At 41.0% G+C, this 22,960-nt stretch overlaps 1 protein-coding gene across 5 annotated transcripts in view; it reads left to right on the plus strand.

Moving 5' to 3' along the window:
- The window catches only part of NCK2 (NCK adaptor protein 2), a 134,888-nt gene that overhangs the window by 53,597 nt on the left and 58,331 nt on the right, over positions 1-22,960 (plus strand). Inside the window, exon 3 of one of the 5 annotated variants that reach the window (XM_067563604.1) lies at positions 19,996-20,101. The exons of the other annotated variants lie outside the window; for them this stretch is intronic. The gene's annotated coding sequence lies outside the window, so the exon portion shown is untranslated. The remainder of the gene's footprint in view (positions 1-19,995; positions 20,102-22,960) is intronic. 5 annotated transcript variants of the gene reach the window in all.

Consider the following 22,960-nt stretch of genomic DNA (forward strand, 5'->3'; position numbering starts at 1 on the left):
AATCTAGTGAATTCCTAATTCACACACCCCATCGTTTGCACATGGCAATTTTAGTCTGTTACCATGATTTAGCAGAAATTTATTATCAGAATGCTGTGTGAAGAGGTTTCATCTTACTAAAACCTCAATTTCTCCACTCCCCCCCCCCCCCAAAAAAAAAAAACAAAAAAAACACAACCACCACCACACACAACAGAACCCTGAATGATCTTCTGGCCGTTGCACAGAACTGAGAGCCATGAGATCTGAGTTCTGTTTGTGGCTCTCTCATGTATTTCTTATATTATTGAGAAGAAATTATCTAATCTCTCTGCCCCTTAGTTTTTCCATCTATAAATTGAAGATAGGTATTATCTTCAGAGAGATGTTGTATGAGACTGAGTTCTTGAAAATTCATAAAGCGTTTGAAATCTTTAGATGAAAGGTAAAATGGAAGTACTACATGTGCTTTTAATTTGTTTTGAGTTCTGTTAAGAACCTATACAATGATTGAAACTAAACTTCACTTGTTAAATAAATACACTTGTTAAATGTACTTAAATGATGCATTTATTTTTACTTTTTTATGTTTGCTTGTTTTTAGTGGCTAATTTAAACAGTAATTTGTAATGTTTTTAGCATAAAATTAGTGACATTTTACTGTATGTGAATTGGCAAAAATGCATCTTAACAGAAGGAAAAACAAAAAACAACACCACTGACTGTACCAAACGTTTTTTAACAATACTTGCTGTTTTTCATATGAAAGATGCAATGTCACTATTTGTAGTAGAGTACTGTAAAATATAATAGTCAAGAATTCACACAACGCTTAACTCAGAATGTTGCCATTTCCTGAGTAAATGTTAGGTGACCCACTTAAAAAAGAACAAACACAAAACAATCTTTGTGAAATTAAGAAGGGGTATGAGTAGGTGCCCACCTACATACTTCCTTATGAGTGGCTGTTCCCACAAGACTTTTCGTCCTGTGTAAGAGTCTAGAGAGGTTGAGAATGGCATTTGAATCAAGCTTCTAAAATGTCTCATATTTGTCCATTATTCCTGAAAGCTCATTTGAAACAGTGAAGTCTAGAAATTTTGAAATGCTACATTAAAGAGCATCATGTGATGAGAACATCACTAAATTCTAATCTCAGATTTTTGGGATAATAGTGTAATTACTGCAAATCACAGTCTATTCTAGCATGAGAGTTGAGAGTGTAAACATTGTCTGTTTTAGAATGTAATATTGCATAGAGTAGTACTCTAGTTTTAAACTGGGGAGACTTGATACTAATTTCTTTGAATCAAAGAAAATGTGTTACATTTTGTAGTTTTACAATACTAGATATTTGCTAAAATAGTTTGGATAATATTCATATGTACACTGGCAAGGATTAATTTGATTAGTCACTTAAAGAAAATTGGTTATAAACTGGTATATTTTATAAGTATCAAAGTTTTTTTAAGAGCATCTTTCTTCATAACCCTTACAGTATATGCTAATTAGATCATTTAATGATATACATGTAGAAGAGAGAATTTAAGTTGGACAGGATTAGATATAAACAAGTACAAATGAAAATTATCACAGCCTCTAAATACTCAACAGGCTTACCAAAATGAGTTCACATTGGGTTGTGATCAAACATCCTCAATAATTATTTCTGCAGTGCTTGTATAGGACCAGTCAGTAAAGTGCTGAAGTAACTCTAAGTAGAGGATACGCAACACTTTAAAGGATTGGGCACTGAATTGTTATAGCATCTTCAATGTCAACTTTGTAGTTAATTTAAGGAGAAGAATCATAGAAAGGATATTTAATAAAGCTGGCTGATGACAATGGAGGCTGTAATACTTCCTGAAGCTTTCTGTGTTTGGGCATCAAGGTGGTTGAGATTGCTTCAGGATTTATATCAAGTTAAAACTTTTAAGAAAATATTACGCACTCTTACAGCTTGACACTATGCACATTTCAGTGTAATACAAATTGCTAAGAAGATAAGGAGTACAAATTGAATAGATATATGATGCCTTGTCAAAAAAAGAAACATTAGGGCCAGGTCTCCACTGAAACATTAAGTTGATCCAGCTATGTTGCTTAGAGGTATGAAAAATCCACAACTGTAAGCAACGTAGTTAAACTTACCTAACCCCCGGTGTGACAGTGCTAGTCTGACAGAAGAATTCTTCCATCAACCTAGCCACTGACTTTTAGGGGGAGGTAGATTTGAAGCACTGCAGCTGTGCCACCATAGCAGTTTAAATGTAGACATAATTTAAGTCAGTTACGTCAAGCATCACAGATGAACCTAGTGTTAAATCTAATCCTTAAATGCAACTTTAGGCTTATATGGAAAAGGTTTATTGAAATTTAGTTTCTTTATTGATTGAAGTTATAGAACACGGCACTAAACCTCTTGCAGTGATGCAGTATTTTTAAACCATTGTTTTAGGCAATGAAAATTTGTTCACGAATTATAAATACACTTGAGAAAAGAGTTGACTGTGTGTTAAAACATTACAGAAATTATTTAATTCTTTCTTTTGATCAGAACAGTTAGCCAGATTTTTATTTGTGTGTAATAATTATAAGTCCTTATTCAGAAATCAAAACCATTTTTGTTGTTTTTAGTAGTATTAAAAATGGATGATTCAAGTATACTTGTTTGTACATTTGACCAATACTTAATACATTTGTAGAACTATAACATTTTCTGTCATTATAGAACCAAGTCCAGAACTTATAGTTATAATTTGATGTGGAGCCTTTCCATTCTAGGTAACGGCATCAAATACAGCCTAGATCTCTGGCCCTCTCTCTTATGGCTGTGAAGTGGTTTCTGTGATATGTTGTTGTGATTTTATTCCAGTTTCTCATGATCAGATTCCCCATCATCATCATCACCACAAAACCACCATACAATTGATATTGGTGAGAATTCAGTTCATTTTAAAAAAAAGTAAAAGGGGAATCTCAATTTCTTCTTTGCATGCTTACTCATGTTGATTCCAAGTAGGTGTGTGTACATGCCGCGTGCACAGTCATTGGAAGGTTTTTCCCTTAGCGGTACCTGTCGGGTCAGTGCAGGTGCCCCCTGGAGTGGCACTTCCATGGCATTGTATATAGGGCCCTGCCGACCTGCTGCCTCTTCAGTTCCTTCTTACTGCCCATGACAGTCGTTGGAGCTTCATTCATCTTGCTTCTGAAACGTTCTCCCCTTTAGTCGTTTACTATGGTTCCTGTAAATAGTTAGAATGAATAAGTTAATCATGGTTAAGTTAGTTCTATAGATAAGTTTTAGTTAAGGGATGTTCCCCCTCTTGGACTCTCCCCTTCCAGGGTACTGGGGCGTGCTTCAGGCCCACAATTTCAAGCCCTGCAGATCTTGCCACAAGCCTATGCTGAAAGGTGATCCCCATGACTCCTGTTTAAAGTGCTTAGGGGAGTTGCACCAGACAGATTGCTGAAGGATCTGCAGGAGCTTTCGCCCTCAAAGCAGGAAAGAGGAGTGTTCGCCTCAACCATGTCCTCATGGAGTCAGCGCTCTGTCCACAGGCGCCCCCGGACCCGGCACCTGGCGCCTTTGTGCGCAGCACTCCGGTCTCAGTCAGTGATCCTGTGGCACTAGAGAAGAGCTCGGCGCTGAGGGATTCTTGGCACAGACACTCGCCAGCACTGAAGCTAGCGCAACACCGTTCCCATTCATCAGTGCCACACAAAAAACAGAGGAAGTCTAATAGAAGGCGCTTGCCCACAGTGTGGCCTGTAGGGAAGGACACTGGCTCAGCGCACCTGCAGACACATCCAGAGCCAGAAGTGGCACCTTCAACTGCCTGCAATGACCCGATGGGTACCGCATGGGGAAAAAGTTTTCCGACTCCTGTGCATGCTGCTGTTTTTTCTTCTTGATGAATACAGACAGCCTGTGTGTAGCTTACTAGCCAAAACTGCTTTTGTGGACTCTGTACCTCCTAATTTGATTTATCAGATTTTCTAGTTCTGAGACACAAAGAAATTAAGGGCTTACACCTGTTAAGTGCTGGGCACTCTGGTCAACCCAGCAAAGCATTTAAACACACACTTAACTTTACTCATATGCTTAAGTTAACAATGTGCTTCAAGTGCTTTCCTGGGTGGAGGGCAGAGTGCTCAACACCTTGAAGAATCAAATCTTAAATGATTTGACCAAGGTCACACAGGGAGCCAGTAGCAGAACTGCAAACTGATGGGGATTTTGTTTGTTTTTGTAAGGTGATGCTATAAATAGAAACAACCTAGTTTAAAGTAATCCCATTTAAAGCAAGTAACTGTGACAGGTTCTGTGAGTTTGTGATAGATATACTCATTTCATGGAACAACTGATTTGATTTATAATGTGATGGATATCTCTAAATCCTGTATCACTACTAGATATCTGACACAGTTAAGTAACATCAGCGGAGGAGGGTCCTGGAATGCTGAAAGCATCATGATTTGTTGGGTAAATAGTTTATATCTTTGCTTTATCCAAAGGATAGGTGGCTGTTTACACCAGCTGAGGATTTCAGGTTGTAAGAATTGGGCTGACAACCTTGAGACTGGGGATTTTGAGAGAATTAATTGGTTTCTAAGTTGAAAGTGTTAGCCACTCTTGGGTCTTGAGGTGTAAAGTGGAAATGCAATTAAAAATAAACATACACATTTTCAATAGTGCTTTGACATGCAGTCTACAATTTTTTAATAACCTTGCATATGGGTGGGGGAAAAAGAAATGAAGTTATCATCATCTCACTAATTTTAATTTAAGCCAGCAGTGGTACAAAATGTAGATGTAGCATGCCCATATGTATATAACACCTTCCAAAACTGAGGCGATGCAATATAGAACCTCAAATATATATGTAACATGTTTATCAGGAGCAGAACTGAGGCCTCAGAACAACTGCCAGAGGATAATTATTTACATGACTCTCAATTTAGGCCTGATTTGAGCAATGATGTTGCCATTCGTACTGATTCATCGCAGGGGCCATGTGCTACTGGGAATGCTATCAGTAGGAACATGGTTCTGCATAGCTGGAAGGATTGAGAATCTGTCAGTTGACCTTTGAATTATTATCCACTTTTTGTTACTGGGATTCTAATATTGATGCCAGACACCATAATATCTGAACAATTTTCAAGTATTAAAAAACCCCAGTTATCTCCTTTTCTTCCCTCCAAACAAATGGTAATTAAAATGTAAGTGTATTCACACTTTTTTTTTGTATGTGTGTAACAATGAGGCTATGTCATCTCTTCAGTGACTAAGAGAAAGAGAAAATATAATACTTTCTAGATGGAAGGGAGTTGAAGTAAGCAACAGCCAATGCCAAATAGCCACATTAAGATTGCACTACATGTCACTGCCAAATTTTAAGGATCAACATTCAGAAAACTATGCTGCTGAGTTTCCTGTGAAACTCTTGTACTGTTTAGGCTCATTATTGATCAGGTACATGTATTGAAAGGTGCTTGTAGGGAGTAGTTGAGTTCCCACCTTTTTGAGGTTACATGATTTGGCTGAGGTGTCTTGAGGTAATGTAAGGAATATTTGTCTTTCCATTGATATTCTATTGATGATGTTTCTATAAAAGACTCTGTTTTTAACCTCAGTTAACTTTTGGTTAATACCTCTTGTGGAAGAAAATTTGATATTTTAGGTCCTGCTCCAGCAAAGTACATGCAGAAAACAGAATAAATCTCCCCCTACTTGGTTGATAATTGTATTGTTCCAGTGGAATATCATGGAAGATCATGATTGTGGAGGAAAAGGGAATTTTTTAGGTAGCTAGGGCAAATTATCTAGATGGCTTTCAATATCACCTCATGAGAGCCTCTCTGTCCTAGTGGTAGTTAGTGGAGAGTTAAAAAGGATCTCTGCTTTAACCTAATTGGTGCATAGTATCCACAAATGCTAGCCTACTTGGGTGAGGATCTCATTTGGAATGTAGGAAAATATCCAAGACATGGTGCTATGAAAAGAAATAAATGCCAGTATGCTAGACCCAATGGCCACGAGGAAAGCACTAGCTAAAACACTGTGTACCAAATTGTCTTTCCCAAAATACTGTTCTACATGTCAGTCTGAGGACTCTAGCGCTAACAGCCTTATATGTAAGAGATTTAACTCTCCAGTGTAAAGGTCTTTCATCTTGATGTATTAATGCTGTTCTACTATCCAGATGATTAGATGCTAACTCTGTTGTAGAATGTGTCTAAAGGTTTCCTTTCAGTGGTTGTGCAAGGCCATTTCCTATTCCCTTAGAAAATCAAGAATTCAACTACAAGAATATGTTGGCAAAGGCATCCTATAAAGGCGTCATTTGTACTGTTTGAGCTCAAGCCCTACACACGCCGGTCTGTGTAAGGCACTTCTATGCTACTCCTTATGTTGCTCAGGGGTCTGAAAAAGACATTCCCCTGAGGCATGGTCTACACTGCTGTGCTGGGTCGATGGGAGATACGCAAGCTACATACCGTAGAATGCATATCTCCTGTCGACTTACTTACACTCCCTTACTATGATGTCTTCACTTCGCTGCACTGACAGGAAATGCTCTACGATCGATGCAGCATTACTTTTTTCCGGGGGGGGGGGGGGGGGGGGGAAGGGGAGTTACTGCGTTGAACAGAGGTCACTTCCGGGATCGATTAAGCGGGTCTTCACTGGCCACTCAATTGATCCTGCTGTGTCAATCTGTGGAGCCTGATGCAGCGGAATCAGTCAAGACATACCCTGAGTGACACTAGTTGCAACGACTTAAGCATTGTTACATTGATGCTATGTCGGTGGAAGAACTTCTCCCGCTGACATAGCTTCTGCCTCTTGTGGAGGTGGAATAATTATGCTGATGGGAGAGCACTCTCCCGTTGGCATACAGTGTCCTCACCAGATGCCCTATAGCAGCGCATCTGCACTGATATAGGTGCGCCAGTGTAGCACTTCTACTGTAAGATCTGCCGTTAGCCCTACCCAGGGGCGAGACTCAAAGCATCTGGTTGATTAGCAACTTTTTGTTTTGGCTTCTTTTGGGCAGCATACATCTTTAGGTCTCCAGTTAAAGCATAATATTCCCACATAGAACCTAAACCTAATAATTAGATATCTCTGAGTTAGGTGTCATTAAAGTATGTTTTCTTGAAACTGTAATATACATGAGATTACTGAGCTGTCTTTTTCAAACCATTTTTCTTTCTCATATATGTTTGCATGCATGCACATTTTTCCTATGTTCTCCAACAGGACTGTATAGTAGTGTCCATTATACCTTAATCAGAAGATAGGGTCTGTCTAGTTTTTCTTCTCCCCCTTCAGACCTCTGGTGTATCCTGAAAGTTAGTAGCGCTATACAATTCTATCTGGAAAAACGCTAAGGATTTTTTGATCCTCTAACAGATTAGTCATCCTGTGGGAGAGGCCTAGGAATGGTGTCATAATCTGTTACCTTTGCTCTGTGTTTTTAATTTGTGTGAGAGAATTTACATAATATGTGCTGAAATGACAGTCCTAGATACTAAAGTCTTGGGCCTGGTCTACACTGGAAAATTAGGTTAGTTTATCTACATCAGTCAGGGTTATGAAAAATCCACACCCCATAGTGATGTTGTTAAGATGACCTAAATTCCCATGTAGAGGGCACTAAGTCAACAGAAGAATTCTTCTGTCTGCCTAGATACTGCCTCTTGGGAAGGTGGATTACCTACACTGATGGGAGAGCCCCAGATTTTTCACACTGCCCTGCCAATATACTTTGACCATTCCCATTAGGGATCAGCTTTTGGGTGAGTAGGTAATTTGGATTCCGTGATCATTTAGTCCTTAGTCTCCCTATGGAGAGAGCTAACAGGGATGCTAATTAGTGCAGATTGTGATGTGAGTACTTTCCTTCAAATTTCCATACCTCAAAAATAGGCAGGAGAAATTGATTTGACTGGCAAATAAAAATGGTAAGCATTGACTGTAAGTGTACATTAACTCAGTGCTGATCAGACTAAATATATTTAGAAAATATTTACAAGGTGTTATTTTAGTGGGACACCCTTGAGTGAGTGTTTTAATTAACAGCTGTTAGTGATGTCACTTGACTTTTCTCCACTTTGCTAATACACTAGCAATGAATTACCACAAAATAGTTATTTTCCCCATTGTATTTTAATGCTTTAAGTATAAGGCTTAGCCTAACTGTCAGTATAATTTCATATACTATGCACTGTTTGTAATTTTTTTCCCCTATTACACTAGGGAGTGCTCAAAATCCTTTTGTTGTGCAGTGTAGTCTGGTCACCATTAAAAAGCCAAGTTACCATCACACAATAGCAGACATACTCCAGCAATTTCTTATTCTAAGTATAGGGAAGTACTACAGTATCTTAGGTGCTTTGCTATGGTAACTGTAAATGTTGCCTTTTTAATGCCAGTCCATTCTATTTGCTTTTGTGTATATAGATTTATTTTGTCTAAAAGTAGTTAGTTCATGTTATAGCAAGTAGACAATCTAAAAAAGTATTTTCTCTTGTCTGTTCAGTACTACACATTTTTATTTTATATGTAATATATGTAAAAGTTGTGTATAGAACTGAGCAGAGTGGTTAGTAGTATGTGTATTATATCTGTTTTGATAATGTCAAAATTGTCTGACTTAATTCATAGATTGAAATGATCCAACTCCATCAAATGTATGCTGCAAATATTATGCCTAACTATAATTCATGCAAATCCCTCTATTCACTTGCTAGGAGTTAAAATACGTTTTGTCACTACATATCATTTAGCAAAATAAATAAAATTAATATACATTCTGCAAAGTGATGAATGAGTTCGTTTTAAATATTTACTGATGTCATTTCATTTATGATGGGTTCAGTGGTTCAGAATCTACAGTCTTAAATATATTAATAAAAAAGAAATAACTATTTTGTTAAGTTTTTGTAGTAACTTCTTATTTGATCTCCTGTAATACAAATGTTATGCAGTACAAAACTATCAAATTGTGAAGCTGTACTGTGTTTAATACATATTTTAATTTAAATGAAAGTGACTAAAGACACTAGTATATTTAGAGTAAAATAAAAAATGGTAGGTTCTTTGAACAATTACCCGTGCATATTCCACATCTGGCATTCATGTGCCTCAAATGTGTGAGACTGGAATCTTTCTGAATAGAAGTGTCAATTGGGGGCTGTATCTACACGCTGAGTACCTAAAGGGTAGGACAGCAACAACCACTTTCCAGTTGCTTCTTAACACCTGTGGCTGCTGCTGCTGGAAGGATACCACATTACTAATGCTCGCTGACAATATCATGGTGATGTATCATATCAACAAACAGCACAATTTTGGTACTTCAGCCTTATGAACTTGTCAGTATGACCACTGATCCTGATATGTCGAGACATGATCATACAATAGGAGATACAGTTCTTGTATCCGGATCCTGCTTCCCACCATCTCATGCCTGAATGCTGGCTGGCTGACATCTGCTGATAGATGCTCCTTGGCAGTTCAAAACATTTTAGTTTGCAGCAGGAAGGATTGCACTAGCTGTACCTGTGCTGTTAACTGGAAGAAATTCTCTATCTGTTCTGTGGAAAATCAAGGAAGTTCTCCTTGCTGCCATCCTTGACTACCTGCTTTCCTTAAAGCACTTGGGGTTCCCTGTTAGCTCCATTACAATACACCTGGCAACCATCTCCACTCATCACCCTCCAGTGGAAGGCCACACTGTCTTCTCCCATTTGTCCATGAGTAGGTCTCTCCAGGGGTTTATTCATGTTTTTTCACCAGTCAGAAATCTCATCCTTCTGGGATCTCTACATTGGTTTAACTGGTTTGATGGTTCTTCTCTGACCATTGGCATCCTGTTCTTTTCACCTGTCTATGAAGAACACCTTTTTAGTAGCCATTACCTCTGCCAGAAGAATGGGAGAAATTCAAACCATTATGGCAGAGCTTCCCTACAAAGTATTCCATAAGAGGTAGAGTCCTGATGTAAAGGTAGGATCTTGGCCTAGGATGCTGAGGGTTCTGAGTTCAAGGAACAGGGTCAGTGCTCCAGTGGTTAAGGCACTGGCTTAAGATGTCGGAGACATGGGTTCTTTTCTGTGCTCCACCATGGACTTCCTGTGTGACCTGGGCAAGTCTTTTAGCCTTTCTGTGCCTCAGTTTCAATCTGTAAAATCAGGGTAGTAATGCTTCCCTAAGGGTATTGTGAAGATAAATACACTGAAAGATTGTGAAGCTCTTTGAGATCTACTGGTGGAGAACACTGTAAAAATAGTAGGCATTATTATTTTAAGACAAAGTGACTGAGATCTCACATTAAGTTACTGCCTAAAGTGATTTCTGGTGTAAATCTTAATCAGTTGATTCATCTATTGGTTGTCTTGCCCAAACCTTGCCAGCGGAGAGCCAGAACTTCATACCTTGGACATTGTTAGCTATTTCTAATACTACCTGGACAGAATGAACCTGTTTAAGAATTCTCCTGGACTGTTCCTAGTGTTTGCAAGCAGAATGAAAGAGCAACCTATTTTCTCTGTCTACCTTAATAGGTCTTGGACTGTATTAAGACTGGTCACGTGGTGGCCCACTTAGATCCGCCTACCTTTGTTAGCACTAATTCCATCAGAGCTCAAGTAGCATCTGATGCCTCTCTATGGGTGTCCCAATCTCAGAGATTTGCCAAGAAGCTACATGAAATTCAGTAGAAATGAGATATAAATCAGTGGTGCAGTTTGGCTTTAATGACCTTAATGGACAAACTGGACAGAGTGAACTTAATGAACAAATTGTGTAGAATTTGCACCCTCCCTCTTTGAAAAAAGAGTATAGGATTCAGCTCTCAATGATTTACTGCAAATTCTAAAGGAACAGAAATATTCTGAATATTTGAAATAACGGTAATTGAAAAATTTAACAAAGCTAGATGTACATTGTGGATTAACTCTTTTAAAACAATGAATAATACATATGTGAACCAAAAAAGATAAAATTTGTGTGAAAGCAAATTTCTACAGATTGTTTGTAATACTGCTGTAGTGTTCTGAAATGCATGAAGTTTTGTGGCATATTTATATACCTAATACAGCAAGATCGATAAAGATCACTTAATTCTACTAATCCAGTCAGTTTCTTTGAAGAGCAAGAAAAGGGCAGAATATTTTTTTTTCTTTTTAGAGATGCTGACTTTATCCTTCTGATCAAACTCAAAAATACCAGCATCTTTTCTACTTAGAACTCAGAAAGTGAATACAGTATATGATTTTCTGTTGGGGAACAGAAGGTCAACAGTTCAGTTTTATTCTCAGCATTTTATAGACAGCATAAAGTGAAATCTCTTGAAAAGTGGGTAATAGTGTTCCAAGGAATTAGCAATAAATGTAGCAGTGTATAGTGGTTCTGAGCTCTGTCCTTTTATGTAAGATCAAGGTTAAATACTTACATTTGAGAACTGGTTCTTTGTTTCTAAAACCAGTCAATGTATTAAAGCTTCTAATAAAGTTTGTTAGAGACCAGTAATGTTTGACATGGCGAAGTGAAACATGAGGAAGAACAAATTAGAACCAGATCATTTTAACTATTTCAAAAGTTGAGATTGCTAAATATTTAGTGAAATCTTAACCAGGAAGGGGAGGGTTCTTTAAAATTTCATAGAACTTACCATATGCTATCTTCAATATTGCTAGCCTAGGCAGTAGTTTTTCATTATTTCACCTTTTTATTTTTTTATTTCACAATGAACAGAAACTTTGCTCTGCATTTGAACCAACGGAATCACTGTAGATGACATCAGCCTATAAACAACAATAAGTCTGTTTGGATTTGTCTTCCACAGAGCATGTCACATCAGTGTAACATACAGATAACACTTGAAATTTTACTTCTAATTTTTTGTTTCCTTTTATATGACTCAATGTATATAATTGTTTTTTTCTGTGTTCACATTCCCTTCTAATTTGTTGGGTTTCTTCCATTTTTCATTAAGGGATTTTGTGAAGGCTGGTAGATGTAATATTAGATCTCCAGCTTTGCCTTGTGTAGTGGGCATTTTTGTGCAAATTGTTCTCTCCCTGCACTCTCCCTTCATTCTGCCTGCCTACTTCATTTTTACAAATTTCAATATGCTGCCTATTCAGAAGAATGAAGTAGAAGAGTGGAGTGGAAGGTTAGTAGTGAAAAACAAAGGCTTGCCCTTATTTATAACTGGGGAGAAGCATCTACATTACATTGATTGCTGACCATTGATTGTTCTACTGGGGCTATTCTCAAGCAGAGACAAGGGTTTGGTCCTCCTATGAAAGGCTTTCTTCACTGCAACTGAACTCTTTAATTACCATGTAGTTTCCCTAAATCTTAAAAATGACTTGAAAAGATGCTTTTAAAAGTTGTGCTTGTGTCCTTTTTTCCTCCTTTTTTATGTATGAAGAAGGCCTGAAAGACGGTAATACTCTGTGCGGTGTAGCATCTTTAACAAAGACATTTTTTCTGAAAAGTTATCTAACTTGAATGATTGATTAGGTGTTTGTAAAACCATCTGACTTTAAAAATTCATACCCATCTATTGCTCAGAGTTTGTTCTGTATGCTTGTGATGCTGTCATTTTAGTAGTTCTTCCTCCTTTTTAAAATCGTTAAGGTCATCTTTAGGCGTAGGTTTTTACCGGTGGCAGTTACCTTCTACTGTATTCTTCTTCAAGTGACGGTCCCTATGTATATTCCACACATGGGTACACATGTGCTCCATGCGCCCGAGTCCGGAAACTCTTGAAAGCAGTGTCTGTTGATCCACACATGCACAGTAGCTCCCTTCGTGTTCCCGACCGAGGACATGTAAGGTAGTGCAGGTTGGTGCCTCTCCAGTTACTCCTTCACTCTGTGTATAAACTGTAATGTAAAACGCTTGTAAGTAGTTTTTCTGTCAGAGAAGGTTTCCCTTAGGTTACACCCCAATCTTCCCAAGATTGTTTGAGTTCTTCGAGTTCTTGCTCATGTCCATTCCAGTTAGGTGTGTGCACACCTTGTGCATGGTTGCCAGAAGGCTTTTCCCCCCATGGTATCCATAGGGTCGGCTCTGGAGCCCCCGGGAGTCCCGCCTTCATTGTGCCCAATATAGGGCTCTGCTGACTCTCTGCCTACTCAGTTCCTCCTTACCTCCTGTGACGGTCGGCTAGAATCCATTGCCTCTTGCTCTGCAAGGGTTGTCTTCTCCCATTATTTTCCATTCTATTGTCCAGAAAATAGTTAGAATAATGTTAATTGTTAAGTAATTAGGTTATAGAATAGTTATAGGCAGATCCCCTTAAGGGATCAGTCATTCCCTGCCTCGGTCCCCTGGATTCAAACCATGCGAGCTGTGTAAAAGGCCCAAGCCCAGGAGTGACCCACTCTCCACGTGTCTCAAGTGTCTTGGGGAGGCACACCATAGGGACCATTGCAAAATTTGCAGAGGTTTTCGTCCCCAAATTCAAGAGGACAGGAGCCAGAGGTTAAAGTTCCTTCTCATGGAGATGGCTCTTTGTCCATCTCCGAGCCCATCGGAACCGGGGCTCAGCATGTCTACATTGGTCAGAAGCGCTTTGGCTTCCGTTTGTGACTCTGTGCCGAGGAAGGACTCTGGCTCACGAGACCCTTGGCAGAGCAAGGAATCACCAGCACTGAAAATCACCACGGTCGCACACTACCGCTCTCACTCCCCAGTTTTTAAAAAGAATCATAAGAAGACAGACGGGTCGCTCGCCCACACCTAGACCATTGGGACATAAGAGCGCTAGTATAGTGCGACCCGTGCTGGGCCACTTGGGCACTACTCCCATGGCCCCAGCACCGTTGATTCCAGACCCGGAGAAGGGTGCATTGAGTCTGGCACTGACAAACCATTTGCCCAGGGAGTTGGAAGAAGAGGAGGACCTACAGCAACTCTCCACCCCAGAAACCTGTGAAGTGGCCAGGAAGCTTATCAAGAGCATGGTGCCACAGACCCACAGAAGGCCACTAAATGTAACAGCCTCAGTACAAGGAAGGGCAGTACCGTCAAAAGGGAAGCCAGCAATGATATGCCGAGGGATTGTTGTCAGGACCGATTGCCGGCATCGAGGGGGCACCGCACCTCATGGTCCCCTAGGAGCAAGCATTCTGGATCCAATTCCGAGGCAGAGTCCTACGCCTCGCAGAGGAGCCAACACCGGGACAGAGGACAGTACTGGAGCCAGGAGATGACACACCTTTGCCATGCCATGGCCCTCACAATGGCAGGCCCTCACTCAGTGGCCCTTCTGGACCCCATGGGCCTTTCATTAAGCCCAAGAGCACCACTCCAGATGGTCTCTGTCCTTGGCAACAGGAAGCAGGTATCACCAGGCCAAGTCAGAGACTTTTTCTCGACCCAACACCAATACCGGCACCAAGCAGGACCTTGAGCTCAGGTATGGCACTGACTACGGCATTGGTACCGAGCCTGAGATTGCCAGCACTGTCGTGGAACTAGAACATCCAGATCCATGAGATCCCCTGGGTGCAGAGGGACAGGAAACCGTCCTGATAAGGGAATCATCATCCTTATCACCAGACGAAGCGGTTGCCGGTGCCCCGGCCGTGGAAGATAGCAGTGCTCATCAGGACCACCTTCATAGAGTTGCGCAAAACCTGAGAGTCCAGATTGAGAAAGTCTCTGAAGGGGGAGTGGATCTGAGGATGGATATCCTGCCTCCATCAGGACCAGCCAGGGTGGCTTTCCCCTAATAAAAACAATCGATTAAAAACATGAAAACATTGTGGTAAACCCCTGCTTTGATTCCCCCGACTGCCAAGAAAGTCGAGCAGAAGTATTTTGTTCCCTCAAAAGGATATGAGTATCTCTACACTCAACCCCCTCCTGGTTCTCTAGTAGTCATGGCTGTGAACAAAAGGGATAGACAAGGGAACCAGGGCCCTACACCTAACATCAAGGAAGCTAAGAAAATGGACCTTTTTGGCAGAAAGATGTATTCTACTGGGGGACCTGCAACTCCAAGTAGCGAACTACTGTACAGGCTAACTAACTAACAGGCTGTACTAAGTATATACTCCTTTAAGACTTGGGCATCCATAATGAAATTCACGGAGTCTATTCCACCTGTCTCCAAGAGATAATTTACGGCCTTTGTGGAGGAGGGCAAGGCAACAGCAAAGGCTTTGCTGCAGGGGGCATTGGATGTGGCTGACACAGCAGCCCGTACTATGTCCTCGGGGATAACAATGGCTGCAGGTCATGGCTACAGGCCTTGAGTTTCCCCATGAGGTTCAAGAGACTACGTAGGACCTTCCTTTTGAGGGCCAGTCACTATTTTCAGACTAGACCGATGCAAAACTGCATAGTCTAAAAGACTCCAGGGCCACCCTCAAGTCTCTGGACCTGCATAAAACAGAGGTGGCATTTTAGGCCGCAAACGCTTCCTCGTTTCTACCAATCCCACCAAAGACAAGATGTTAATCGCAGGAGGGGGAGAAACAACAGAAGGAAGCCTTATCAGGCTTCATCCAGCATCAGTGAGGGTCCAGTGAAACAAACTCCAGGCCTGAAGCATAACTTTTGAGTGTGCGCCCAGGAACAGCGTGCCAATACAAACCTTGGATCCTCCATCCCTATTATTTTCAAAAGCTTATTCCACTTCTACCATACGTGGGCCCAGATTACATCTGACAAATGGGTACTGTGCACTGTGGAACTGGCATACTCTATCCATTTCAGCTCTCCCCACCGTCCCCGGCCCTCTTTAGGAACCCTTCTCACAAGCAACTTCTGATTCAAGAAGCGCAGCAGTCCTAAAGGTGGGAATAGTGGAAGGGTTTCCTTTGGAGCTAAAGGAAAGGGGCTTCTGTTCCCAGTGTTTCCTAATTCCAAAAACCAAGGGTGGTTTCAGACTGATCCTACACCTGAGAAACCTCAACAGATACATGAAGAAGAGGTTCCAAATGGTCTCCCTAGCATCGATCATCCCCTCTCTGGATCCAGGAGATTGGTATACTGCCCTTGACCTGAAAGACGCATATTTCCATGTGTCGATCATCCCAAGACACAGGAGATTCCTTTGCTTTGTGATCAACAGATCCTACTACCAGTTTGCAGTGCTACTGTTCGGTCTTTCGGTGGCTCTCAGAGTCTTCACAAAATGCATGGCAATGGTGACGGCATTCCTCAGGAAGAGGAGGATTCAGGTCTCCCTATACTTGGACGATTGGTTGATCAAGGGTCGCTGCAGACAACAAATAAAATTGGACATAAAAGTTCATAAAGCTGATGTTTGCCAGACTAGGCCTCCTGATCAATACACAAAAGTCAGTCCTGATTCCCACACAAAGGATAGAATTTATACAAGCAGTCCTAGACCAAGCCAGGGCTTTACTTCCAGAATCACGATTCCAGACCATTCTCTCCATCATAGAAGAGTGGAAACAACACTCCATGATCACAGTCAGAAACTGCCTGAGCCACTTGGTGGCTTGTACTCAGATGGTTCAGGATGCCAGACTGCACCTCAGATCTTTACAGGCATGGTTGACATCAGTTTACCAACCATCCCAGGATTGCATGGACAAGATCATATCAATCCCGGCATCAGTATTGACACACTACATTGGTGGCTAGACCAACCAGTGGTATGTGCAGGAGTCCCATTTTCAGGGCCATCTCCCACCCTCACCCTAGTGACTAACGCCTCGGACATGGGCTGGGGAGACTCATCTAAGCCCCTACAGACCCCAGGGCTGTGGTCGCAGGAAGATCTGTCTACCCCCATCAATGTGAGAGAGTTAAGAACAGTGCGACTTGCCTGTCAAGGGCCCACTTGAAAGGCAAATGCATTGTGGTAAGAACAGACAACATGACAGTGATGTTCTAGATAAACAGACAGGGTGGTGCTAACTCTTCTTTCCTATGTCATGAAGCCCTCGACCTTTGGCACTTTTTCATAGGTCATGTGGTACACAGAGAAGCCTCTTACCTACCAGGTTCCCAGAACATGCTCGCAGACTACCTCAGCAGGTTGATATCTCCCCACAAGTGGTCTCTCTGCTCAGATATGGTGAACGACATCTTCCGAAGATGGGGGATTCCCCAGATAGATCTATTTGCGACAGAGTCCAACAGGAAGTGAACATAGTTCTTCTTTTTCCAGAACCACAGCCTGGGGTCAACTGCAGATGCTTTCCTCATCACATGGAAGGGGAGGCATCTGTTCTATGCCTTTCCCTGATATCTCTGGTGCACAAGGTCCTTCTAAAGGTCAGGAAGGACAAGTCAGCAATGATCTTTGTAGCCCCAGCATAGCCGCGCCAACATTGGTATACCACACTTCTCGAGCTATCAGTGGAGGCCCTATCGGTCTTCCATTAGTGCCAGACCTGATTACTCAGGATCACAGCTGCTTTTGACATCCAAACTTGCAATCCCTACACCTTACAGTGTGGGAGCTCCATGGCTGAACTCAGAGATGGAATGTTCAGAGCAGGTCAAAGAGATCCTCCTGGAGAGTAGAAAACCCTCCACTAAGGCTGCCTGCCTAGCAAAATGGTACAGGTTCTCTATCTGGTCCATGCAGAAAGGTACTCCTCTGGAGATGTCATCTATACTTCTTGGACTGCATCAGGGTCTTTTGGTATCTTCAGTAAAGGTGCCCCTAACTGCAATTTCACCTTTTCACCCATGGGTGGCTGGCCACAGAGTAGGTCGCTTTCTCTAGGGCCTCGACAGGTTGTTCCCTCAAACACTCCAGCCAGTTCCTCAATGGGACCTTAACTTGGTGCTGTCAGCACTGATGAAACTACCGTTTGAACCATTGGCAACATGCTGCCTCCTGTACCTTTTGTGAAAGGTAGCCTTCGTAGTGGTCATTACATTGGCCAGGAGAATTTCAGAACTCAAACCCTGACATCGGCGCCTCCTTATACCATCTTCTTCAAGGACAAGGTTTGACTGCTATGGCACCCAGTCTTCTTCCCGAAGGTAGTTTCACAGTTCCAGTCAAACCAGAACATTTTTCTTCTGTTTTTTTTTTTTTTTTTTTAACCCCAAATCACATGTTAGCGGCCGTGAACAGGCTTCATTCCCTGGACATTAGGAGGGCGTTAGCTTTCTATATCGAAAAAACTAAACCATTTAGGAAGACATCTCAACTTTTTCTAGCAGTGGCAGATAGATAGAATGAAGGGCCTCTTAGTCTCCTCCCAAAGGATCTCATCATGGATCACGTCATGCATCAAGGCCTCTTATGACCTGCCAAATGCGCCTGCCCCGGTGTTGACAGCATGCTCCAGAAGGGCCCAGGCTGCCTCAGTAGCTTTCTTAGCTCAAGTCCTGATTCAGGACATCTGTAGGGCAGCAATGTGGTCATCCATCCACATCTTCGCAGCACACTACACTATCATTCACCAAGCCAGAGATGATGGAACAGTTGGTAGAGCAGTTCTGCAGAACTGTGTCTTATTGAACTCCAACCCTGCTGCCTTGGGGATGCTTGCGAGTCACCTAATTGGAATAGACATGAGCAAGCACTCGAACACTTTATTTTTCCCAAAACTCCATACTTCTTCCGAAGACAGGACACTTCACATCCTCAACGTCAGGCATACCCTGATGTTCTACCTGCCAAAAACCAAACCCACTAGAAAATTTCAGAGACTTTTTATTGCCAAAGCAGAAAGACCACGTAAGCAAAGCCATATCTTCCCATAGGATTTCTAAGTGGATTTCAGGATGCATCTTAGTATGCTTTGAAATAGCAAAAATTCCCCCACCTCAGGGTATTGCAGTTAAGTCCACGTGAGCACAAGCTGCCTCCACAACATACGTATTGGATGTTCCACTGCAAGATGTTTGCAGGGCAGCAACTTGGAGTTCTGTCCACACGGTCATGTTACACTATGATCTAGTCCATGTAGTGACTGCAGATACAGCTGTAGGAATGGCAGTACTACAAGCATCTCTGTTTCCACCGCCGTCTCACCCTCCCCCAGTCTTAACACTGCTTGCCAGTCACTCACATATGGAATATATATGGGGATCATCACTTGAAGAAGAAATGGATGTTACTTCTTTTAACTGGAGGTTCTTTGAGGTGGGTCATCCTTCTCTGTATTCCATTACCTATCCTCCTTCCCCTCTGCTTTGGAGCCAGTTGAATTGCGGTAAGAAGAGGAACTGGAGAGACTTTGACCCACACTGCCTTTTATGCCTTTGAGAATTTCTGGACTCTGGTGCATGGCGCACATTTGTACCTGCGTCTGGAATACAGATAGGGACCATACATCTTGAAGAACCTCCAGTTACCGTAAGTAACTTCTGTATACCTTTCTCTGCCAGATCTTCTTAAACTTTTTCTCCTTGATTATACTCATCACCAAACTCTCTTCAACCTCATTTCAGCCTCCAGGGCTGTTTAATGTGAATTGTCCATGACAACTTTACAACTGCAAAATATTTTCCTAGCATAAACAGGTCCTAAGACAGGTTACCTAGTGTCAGTACACTTAAAACCTGCATTTATGGAATACCAAGTGGTTTCTGTAGAATACAAACTATTTGCACTTTGTAATTCAATTTAAACATAAACAGGTATGAGAGGGGGAAAGAAGAGATTCTTTGCAGTATAACAGATGTGAAAAATTCCAAATTAGAAATAGTAATATCCTTTTTTATTTTTATGAGATAGTGTTATTGAAGAATCTTCATTTTCCAAAAAAGCTGAGTGCTTATTGAGTAAATAGGAAAGGCAGATCTTAGTGTTATATATTTTAAAGGGTGTCACATTGATTAAGCATTATCATCTTGAGATGGCCCCATACAGGAAATTTTGTGTCACAGCGGTATCACTAATGACATAAAAATTAAATCTGACTCTGGGGAGGTAAGCATATTTGAAGGTCACATCATTTGACACAGATAACTTCACACAGAACAATACAATACTATTGCATGTGTTTAATGGAAAGTTGTAACTCAATTTTTTTTCCCCTTAGGCTACTACACTATCTTGCAAAATCATTTGGGATTTGTTGCGCAATTTCGTAGGCTCCAGAGTGTGGAGGGTTCTGCAGACATGTCCTGGCTATGAAGTTCTCTGGGGTGAGATTTAATGAAGGGGGCTTAGTACCTAAAGTGAGGGGGTCATGACAGCCTTCTCTGGGGCTCTGAAATATTTTAAAGTTGACTCTAAAAAATGGTAGTGCGAAGTTCCATTGTCGCAGTGATTTCCAGATCCAATTTGAGAAGGTTTTTTTTTTCCTATCAGTGTTGTGTAGACAACCTGGAAATGGAAGTTAAACTGTGTTCTTTCTGCTTTGCGCTTCATCAACAGCAATTAAGATTCTGCAGTACAAATTTTGTTTAAGAAAATCCAAGATCAATAAATAATTGTTGTTGTAGTATTACTGTAGTATCCCAAAATGTTTAAAATAAATAAATTAAATATCCCCAAATGGCCCAAGTTCTGCTTTTTCCTTCCTATAATCTCAGGTAATTGGTCACTTAAAAAAGTCTTTAATATTTATTTTTGAAGGTAGCAAGATTAGTGGTTATTCTTATCTTCTTTGATGTCTTCCAAAGTCTTGTCCTGCCTTTTCCTCTACTCTCATTAGCTTCATCCATGAGGCTGAACACTTTCATAATTCCAGAGGAATGTAGATATCAGGAAATCGTTGTCATCAGTGAGCACACACTGAGATATTGAAGGCCAATTTCATAGAGGACCTTGAAAGTTAAGACTGTGACTTTAAACTTTCCCGGTTCTGAGTCCGGAGCTAGTGTAGTGTAAAGATATTCTTTCATTAACTGATGTTGAAGTGAAGGGTATTGTGATCTGGGATAATTGAATCTCTTCTAATGTTGTTTGTACTCATTCCTAAAGACAATAATCACAAAAGTATGGCTCTCTCTTACAGGTCATCAGCTGATAGGATAGGGTGCGCCCTGTGAAGCCTGAACTGTTAGAGACTCCAGCAGCAATGAGGAGTCCAAAAGGACCCTAGGGTTATGGACAAACAGGGGATCCAGATTAGACTCTTTGAATAAAGGATGACATGGTGGTAGCTTAAGTGTTTCCCTTTTCCTACAAAGGGTCTGTATAGATGATGAAAAAGATGCTTTTTAAAATAGTTGGCTAATCTGATTAGAAAAAAAAAATTCCCTTTACCATCTATAGTCTGAATCTCATTTACACTAAGCACTTTTTTTCATCTAGACAGATCCTAAATTTGCCTCTTGTCTTGCCTGTGTTCAGCTTCAGACAGCTATTTTTCATCAGGGTGCTGATTTCAGCCACACATTAAGATTGTTGGAGATAGCAGATGTAAATGAAATATGGAACTGGATTTTGTGTGCATACACTGGCATTTTAAACAATGGCATGTCACAATTCCACCCCATCCACTCATGCTTCATGTAGATGATGATGTCCAAGCTCAAATAGAAGTTATCTCACTCTCCCCCAGCTGGATTATCTCTGTGCTATTAGCAGTAGTAATTTTTGTCACTAAAGTCGGCAGATAGATCTATAAAATACACACAGAACCAGATCTGTTGAGTAACAGTGCTATTTTTACATCGTAGGTTTTCTGACTATAATCACATTTGAAGTAAAAACAAAAAGAAAAAAATAGAGATAAAATAGTTTAGACATTTCTAAATTCAGGTTTTATAAACAGAAATCTTAAATATGGTAGATAAACATAGTCCATAAATAAGTACTGGAAGCAGTAATCTGCTGGATGTTTGTCCTCTCACTGTTTGAACTTTGTGGCATTGTAATGAGAAAACACTTTAAGATATAATATAACCATGTAATGGACAAAATACATGGTTAAACTGTAGAATGTTTTTGATCTCTTTTAGCAATGCAGTTAATGTTCTATGTTTACTGAGCAGTTCATAGAAGTCTCATCTTTTCTATTCATAGATGTGATGGTATGTGTCTGTCAGTCTGCAAACTCCATTTGTATTGTAACCTGTACTGAGCCTTCCCTTTGCTTTTTAATCTCCATATTGAGCTGAGCTATCCAGGAGATGTCAGCAGTCCCACTAATAAAGATCTAACAATGGCGAACAATCAGGAGTTGTGAACTTGGATGGTCTTGCATCCAGATGGCAGCATCCCAGAACAACAAGCTGGCTGCTGCCCAGGGAATCCAGTTGAATTAGTCTGGACTGTAAGTGGGCTTTAATCAAACAACTGATCACCTGACAAGGGACTTGCAGCCACTGAGGTCTCTGTCACATGACAGAAGAGGTTGAAACTTTATAAAAACGGAGGTCGTCTCAATGGCCATTCAGAGAAGAGACTAAGACAGGAGGAGAAGGAAATGTCTTGGGACCTTGAGAGGACTGATCAGAACCTGGAGGACTCATGGAGCACTGAGGACACTGGAGAAATGGTTTTGTGTTTAGGAGTTTTGTTGTTTTCTGTAGATATGTTGTAAATCGTTTGTGTTTTGTCTGTGAGTAAAGTGTGATTGGTTTAGAAATTCTTTTGCAAAGTCTATGTCCGCTTGATTTGTCATATACTCTGCAGTAATCCAGAGAGTCCTTAGCTTAAGTGGAACTCTGGGGAGCATGCAATTTTTATTGGGGTGAGCTAGCACTAGTTTCAGAACCTAGGCAATTTAACTGTGGAGTCCCGTAACTCAGGAAAGGATGTTGAGTAAAGGATCTATATCCCAAGAATGTGCCTAGAAGCCCAGAGCTTGAAAAGCTGGATTCTGGGCAGACCCAGCCAGCCTTAAGAGAGCTTGGGATCCAAAGTTTGGGTCTATTACAGTGGCCTATTGAGAATCCACTGGGGGAGCAGAGGGGATGGAGCTCAACCGGGATTGTAGTCGCGTATAGCAATTCAACATTAAGTACTATGCTGCTGATCATTTTAGAAGAAACATCTAGTTAATATACTAATTTATTGCTGTTAAAATAATGGCAGATATTGGAGTGAGATAC

This window comes from Emydura macquarii, unplaced genomic scaffold, assembly GCF_026122565.2.
Source record: "Emydura macquarii macquarii isolate MOO-44397 ecotype Brisbane River unplaced genomic scaffold, CSIRO-AGI_Emac_v2 contig_2531, whole genome shotgun sequence".
Taxonomy (NCBI): Eukaryota; Metazoa; Chordata; order Testudines; family Chelidae; genus Emydura; species Emydura macquarii.